Here is a 7,959-nt window from a genome sequence, read left to right as displayed (position 1 = left end):
CGATGTCTTGCCATAATAGCAGTCAGCAGCTGTGTATCACTGCAGGATGCCCAGGACCAAACCAGAGAGGGGTGAACCTGCATCACCACCATTTGTCCACCATCCAGAACTGAAATATCATTGCTGACATGTACACATAAGGAACTGTTTGACATTGAAATTGGGTCTCAAAAGAACTGGTAGCCCAGAAAGACGCTCACTACAGACTGATTCATATGCCTCTCAGCATAACCATTATTGCTTGTCTCATTTTTTATTCTTATATTTCCAGTAGAACATGATCTCACTTATCTAGGGGAAATGGTGAACAACATAGACTGATGAACAAGAACAGACCCAGAGACAAGGAGCCATGGGTCAGACTGTTGGGAGGGTGGGATAAAAGGGAGAGATCAACCAAAGGACTTTTGTGCATACATATGAGCCTAACTAGTGGTGGGGGATTGGAATGGGGGGTTGAGGACAAATATGTAATACTTTAATCAATAGAGAAATTTTAAAAATACAAATAAATACAAATAAAAATAAAATAAAACATGGCAACTTACTTCTTAAAGCAAGCAGGAGAATCTCACTCCAGTCTGCTCTGATGGTATCTTACATAAAGTAACATCACCACAAGAGTGATTTTATCCTCACCTTTGCAGATCATGTGATCCAGTCGGGGGGGAGGGGGGAAGGGCGGGGACTCTCCACCACCCATACTCTCTGGTCCAGCCTACACCACAGCGGATAGAATCATACAGGGAGTGTGCACCACTGGCTGGGAATCTTGGGGGGCCATCTTAGAATGTGCCCTCCCACAGTGTGCATTGCAGGAGAGAGAGGATATAAAAAAGAATCAGGAAATTTTAAATGGGCAGAGAGTAACTTGAACAGAAAAAAATAGATTGAAGTGTGCTGGCAAGAGGAAAAACTGCTGAGCAAATGGCACTGGGGAGAATTGGGAGAGTTAAGAATTTTGTGTGTTAACGTGTGGGCAGAAAATAAGAAAGACACTCTTTTGGTATTTTCTTTGGAGACTGCCATAAAATATCCTAATTTTTTTTTAACTAGTTGTATGTGTACTTGTTTGTTTGTTTTTTTAATATTTTTGCTTCACTATTGTTCATTTCAGTGCAAATAGGTGCTAGGAATAAAACTCAACATGATCTAACATTATTTTGATTACATTGGAAAGATCAGACTTACGATTTAAAACAGACTTTTAATCAAATCTCTATTTTTTTTTCCTACTGTTTCACTTACCAGCTAAGTTACTTTTTTTTTTTAAATCACCACCAATTAAGCACTAGATGCCTTATTCTAAATGATGTTGCTTAATTTAGCTTGCGATCAAGATATTGCCTCTAGTCAACTGGTTTATCTCCTATAATACAGTTAAGTGACAGCTGTGATCACCAGCTTATCCAGATTGACAACAAAATAACTAAATGCAGTTAATTGCTTCATTAAATTCTGCATGTGGTTGTACATATTAAGAAGGATATCTATAACTGTCTAAGGCACACAATAAACGTCAGCTTCTACTATTATAGTTTCTATTCTTTCTTGTATCCTGGCAAACCAAGTGGCAAATATTATCATTAAGTCAATGATCTGAAAAATAGGAATGTGAGGTAAAGACATACCAGGAGAGCTCACATTATGATCATGCTCCCCAGCCTAGACTGCAAAGCACCACAGGGGCTGAGGCTTCTGTCTCTGCTGTCCATTGATGCTTTCTCAGAGCTTCGCACATAGTAAGTGTTCAATGGATACAATATTTAAGAAATGAAAACAATATTACATATCTAATTACTAGTTGTACTTAGAGTGCACCTGGCCGTATTAAGGGTTTCCAGGATTGGGGTAATGGTGGAAGACCCACCTATCAACAAAATGAAATTCGTGGGAAAGTTGGTAAAAAAAAAAAAATTATGTTCTGGTTAGAAGACATTAGAATTAATTTATTCATTCACTTTACAAATATCCTTTCAGCACTTTCTATGTTCAGATACTATAATAGATGTTGTAGGGAGTAAACTAAAGGACACGAGACATGATTTCTACTCTCAGGAATCTTCAGTCCAATATGGAAACTACCTGTACACCAGTAATTTCCATACAAGGCTGGATGTAATAAGTGGCACGTGTAACAGAATTGCCCAGGAGTTCAGATAAAGAAGAGATCACAAATCGGACCGTAAATTAACTAACTATGAACCATGAGCCAAATTCACCGGTGGTCTGTTTCTGAATAGTCCACAAGCTAAGGATAGTTTTTACATTTTGATAAACCAACGAATACAGAAACTATCTGTGGCCTGCAGAGACTAAAATGTTACGATCGGGTCCTTTACATAAAATGTTTGTGCATGCCTGTTCCAAACGATGAAGAAAAAAGGCTTCGGATGAAGAAAAAATTTGATCGAGGCCTTTAACTGAGGGACAGAGATGGAAAGAGGGAAGGGCCCTAAGAGCGAAGGTAACGATTTCAATAAAAGCCCAAGGGCACAGGTGGAGAACAATGGTGACAAATCACATTTGGCAGGATTGCGGTGTTTGAAGGGAGAAGTAGAGACCGGGAGGGTTGTCTGTGGTGGTAGGTGGGCTCAGAAAGTTGACCATGCCTTCACTAAGGACATCACAGTTGCCAGAAAGAATTTCATGGAGTTTTTGCAACAGCCTCTCCCAAGGATGATAATGATGAGAATGAAGATGATTTTTTTCACAAAAGAGCACTATAGTAATGTGATGTTTCTGAATGTAACTGGACTTCCGGCCTTCCGCTCTGGTTTCCCAGCATCCCATCTACTTCCCCTCTGCCCCAGGTCCTCATAGTATCTCTACCCAGGCTAGTCCTCAGTCCCTTTTGCTCTAAATCTCTTCTTTTTTATCTCCTTTCTACAGCCCAATTAAACTAGTTATAACACCAAAAGGATCTCTTGAAACACTTCGTAGAGGTGTCTTTTGATCCAGCCTTAGTATCCTCCTTACCATGCTTCATTCTGCCCTCCAAATAACTCAGGACAGCACTATGCATTCTCGTCACTTTAGCCTAAGTCGAAGTGAAACTCCCAACGTGCTTAAGGACACCTCGCTTTATTACTTCTTAGCTCCCTGAAAAGTGTGATTTAAAATGGGACTTCAGACAGACCCTCCAGTGTAGCTTTGTTTCACATGACACTATGTTATTAATGCATGACACTATATTATTAATAATGTTCACCAACAAGTCTCAGGCCCACTATTTCACCCTCATTTAGTGGCAATCTCCAGCAATCAAATAATTGTGCTTGTCTGCCTGGCCCAGGCACAAGATGCACTTACACAAACTGTTCTGTTGGTCAGTCCCATTTGCTGACAGCTCAGCAGGGAGGGCTTGATTTATTGAATGCATAAAGCTGCTGTCTACAAGTGGAATCCTAGGGAAGGGGGGAAACGCACCGAGAAAGGCAAGGGGAAAAGACAAGCAAAGATGGAATGAAATGAGGAGTGGTTGGGAAATCTTCGTTGAGAAAATGTCACCTACATTACCCAAATTTCCAAGTTTCCCCTGAAATCCTGAGTGCCCCAAATTTCCTTCCTCATAGCCTAGAAGAGAAGAGAGCGTTTATCCAGAAGTACATGCCTCCTGGGTGCTGTCACTCTGGTCAAACTCATTGCAGTTCTCTGTCCTTCTACTCACATATTCCAGATTAAATAAATCATACTTGGAAAGGAAAGTAGGAAGTAGAATAAAACACATGCAGTGAGGTGAAAAAAAGATGAAACAAGTTGAGAAAAAGAAAGCGAAAACTCACAGGAGCAATAGTTATAAATTATTGTATAATAGCCATAGGGCAGGGGTGGGGTCACCTGACGTGGATGTGCAGGAGGCTGACTGGAGCAAAGAGTAACTGGACTTCTGGCCTTCCCCTCTGGTTTCCCAGCATCCCATCTGCCCCAGGTCCTCATAGTATTCCTACCCAGGCGAGTCCTCAGTCCTTCTTGCTCTGAATCTCTTCTTTTTTCTCTCCTTTCTACACCCCAATTAAAGTATTCCTTTTACTAGTTATAACTCCAAAAGGATTTCTTAAAACACTTCGTAGAGGCGTCTGTTGATCCAACCTTAGTATCCTCCTTACCAAGAATATTCATACCCCAACCCTAAGATGAGATCCTAATGGCAGATGATCAGATCATGACAGGATCATTAGAGGAAAGGAGGGAAGAAAGAGGATAAAAGGAGGGGAATGAAGGAGAAAGGAAGAAAATATTTATTGAGTGCCATTTATCTTTAAATACAGCATTATGTGAGTGGGGCTAAATGCCTGCTGGTCAGGAATTTAGACTACATTAATATAGATCTGAGCTAATTCCTGAAAAGAGGGGTGAGGAAATATAGGGAAAGGCAATTCTATAACCCTCTCCTTTTATGATCCTGACATTATATACATCTGGAAAGGAGACAATAGGGTAACTTATTGTAACTGGTCTCTGTCAAGACTTTAGAAAAGTTAACCAACTACTCTAAGAAATCAACTAATCCCTCATTCAAAAAATGAGGCCATTGGTGTGTGTTGAGTGGGGAAGTGGTCTCTACATTTTCTTCTCATTCTTAAATTATATAATTCAATGACTTTTGTTAAACTATCTATAAAGTCATTCCTCTAAACTCAGTGGTCGGCAAACTCATTAGTCAACAGAGCCAAATATCAACAGTACAATGATTGAAATTTCTTTTGAGAGCCACATTTTTTAAACTTAAACTTCTTCTAATGCCACTTCTTCAAAATAGACTCCCCCAGGCCATGATATTTTGTGGAAGAGCCACACTCAAGGGGCCAAAGAGCCGCATGTGGCTCTCGAGCCGCAGTTTGACCACCACAGCTCTAGCAGATAAACATGCTTTATTTCTTCCATCTTAAAAACAAAAAAAAACAAAAACAAAACAAAAAAACACCTCTTCTTATACTGCTTCTCCCTCTGGGCACTGCCCTATTTCTCTAATTGCCTTTTCAGCAAAATTCCTTGGAAGAGGTATCTTATGATCATATCTTCACCTCGCTCCTCCCATCCTCTTTTGACCACTCCATCACATCACAGAAACTTTACTTGTAAATATCACCAAGGATCTCTAGCAATCAACAGTTGGTTATTCTTTCACCACACTCACCTGGTTTCTGTCACTCCTTTTCAGTCTAATTTTTTGGTTTTCCTCATATCCCCAAACTCTAAATATGGAAGATTCCCCAAACACAGGCCTTGTCCCGCTTGTTTCTCACTCATGCAATGGGTGATTTCATAAGACTATCCATGAGCTTATGACTTGAGACTTCTCTCTTGATGCCATGCATGAAGATTCAAATGCCTACTTGAAAACATTGCTTAGCTATCAAGATGGTATTTCAAACTTAACATGAAAAAGTCCCCACCTCTAACTTTCTCTTTAAGTCTTTCCAGTCCCATTAAATGGCAATCCTCTCCTTCCAGCTACTCAAGTTATAGCTTGGGAGTCACTTTTGAGTCCCTTCTTTCTCTCACACACTACATCTCACCCATCAGCAAATTCTATCAGCTATTCCTTCAAAATATAATCAGGGGCCCAGCCATTTCTTTCCACATCTACTGCTACCATCATCTCCTACTTGAATTATTTCAATTGCCTCTTACAACAGTCAAAAATCTATGTTGGAAACAGATGGCATATCCAAGTGGAATAGCTGAGAATTTAATAAAGATGGACAAGATTGAGGGAAACTAACAAATGATGGTCAAGTGTCCTGTGTCTAGAAGGCAGAGTGTGCCAATGGAGTCATTACTATCCTTAGACCTAAGGGAGCAAGGAATAGTAGTAATTACCTGAACAACAACAGCAACAACAACACACACACACACACACACACACACACACACACCAGGAATTGCATTCTTCAGTGACAACCACCAGAAAGAAAAATGGAGAAACGAAGACCATGAACTCACACTCCTCCTGCCTTCTGATCTTCAGGTCGCAGACAAAACGAACCCCAAGGCACAAACCAGAGAGATCACTAAGGCCAGTCTCCTAGCTCCACAGGCTCATCTGGGACACAGAACAGAATGGAAATCCAAAGAGAAGGGAACTGGAAGAGAAAACAGGATACCTGACAAAATGTTATTGTCTGCAAAACAGAAATAGATATCACTGTCGCCGAGTGAACTGAAATCATCAATTCGTAAAGCATTTAGCACAATGGCCGACACGGTTTTTAGGGAATACCAACTCTTACTTGCCTAGCATCGCATTTCCAAGTGTAGATTTTTATGGAGAGATGACTTCCAAACTTCAGATCATGATCAATCAGGGGCTGTGAATTTAATGGGTTCCTCAGCATTTTTTTTTTTTTATGAAGTAAGAAAAAATGTTGTCTCAAAAACATTACTTTCAATTAAATTCCACTTAAATACATGTAAACTTAATGTGTAACTTATATGGGTATATGTGTGTGTGTGTTTATGAGTATGTTCAAGTATATATTCATTCTCTGAGTCATTATGTAACATACATTTCTTATAAATAATCATGATCAAAAACTACTTGAAAGCCACAATGAAAGAACACTCTGGCTATGCCTTCTTGCTTCTCATTTATTCCTCCCCAAGAAGTGACTTACTTACCTGATTGACAAATGTGAGAGGAAAATTGAGCAGATGTGGTTGGTTCCTTTCTCTTGTGCCTACTAGTCCCCTGTTTTGTGGGAAAGGAAGGGAAGACCAGATTTACATGGTGTCATGAGAATTGGAAAGGCCTCTGCACAATCATCTGAATTCTGACTTCCCTCCTCATAACAATAGCCACACACTGAGGTACAATTATGTTCAGGACACACTTTTATGTAATCTCTATCCTCACAAACATTCAGCAAGGTAGTCATCATTGCCCTTGTTTTACAAATGAGAAAAGTCAGCGTTAAAAATAACTTGTCTGGCTCACACAACCAGTAAGTGACACAGCCAGGTTGAACCTCTAGTTTGATTTGCCTCCAAAAAAGAGAGCTATCTCCATTTAATGTGCCCCCTGCATTGCCCACCCCAGGCTTCTTGAGGCTGGGCTTCTGTATGGTAATCTGTTCCTCAAGCACGCTGCATGCCATAGTTTGTACCTACAAAAAAAAAAAAGTGTAATACATAATAATTTTTTTTTTAGAAAGCCAATTTGGTCCAAGGTCTTATGCATCACTTATTTCTTTGTGGTTGTTGGGTAAAAGTTAGATAAATGAGAGGCAAGAAAGGAAGATGTACACTGAACTCTAATGTCTTAAAGCTGAATCATTTGTTGACAGTAAATTACATTTACAAAAATCTAAGGATTGAAAAAGCTCTTAGAGATACAAATGCAGAATCTTTTTACAGATGAGTAAAACAAGCCAATATATTTGCATATTTGTCAAATAACCAACCCACTCATCAAAGCAGAATTTCATTGCAGTGTAAACAGATTTCTAATACTTTGGGAAGCAACTCCAAAGTTGTTTTGCTCATCCAAAGATTGCATTGTAAAACTTCCATTGTTTTTCTCTTCTCAAGCATTTATGTAGGGATATATGAAACTAACATCGTGTTTTTTATTTTAGGAGAGGGAGAGAGCTGTGAATAGAAATTGTAAGTAGCATTTTTTTAGTTGTGGGATTTTGATATCCCATAATCAGAATATTAGCTGTCGTTGAAGGAATAATCCCATTGCACAAAATAAAACCCCAAACATTGACACAAGGTTTTGTCAAGTCGCACACTTAATACAAAATTTTAATAAAAGAATGAGAATTTGCACATGGCTCACCAAGTCTGCAAGTTCTGAATTGCAATCCGTTTTTTCCCTCTGAATAAATCATTTTTAGTGATGAAAAAATGAAATAAAATAAAATAAAATCCAGCAACCCCTGAAACACCCTTTGGCTTTCTGGAACAGCTTACAGTTTGCTATTCGGGGTTACTACCTATTCATTTGGCATC

The sequence above is a fragment of the Pipistrellus kuhlii genome, unplaced genomic scaffold (genome assembly GCF_014108245.1).
Source record: "Pipistrellus kuhlii isolate mPipKuh1 unplaced genomic scaffold, mPipKuh1.p scaffold_m20_p_2, whole genome shotgun sequence".
Lineage (NCBI taxonomy): Eukaryota > Metazoa > Chordata > Mammalia > Chiroptera > Vespertilionidae > Pipistrellus > Pipistrellus kuhlii.
Note: the sequence above shows the minus strand (reverse complement) of the source record.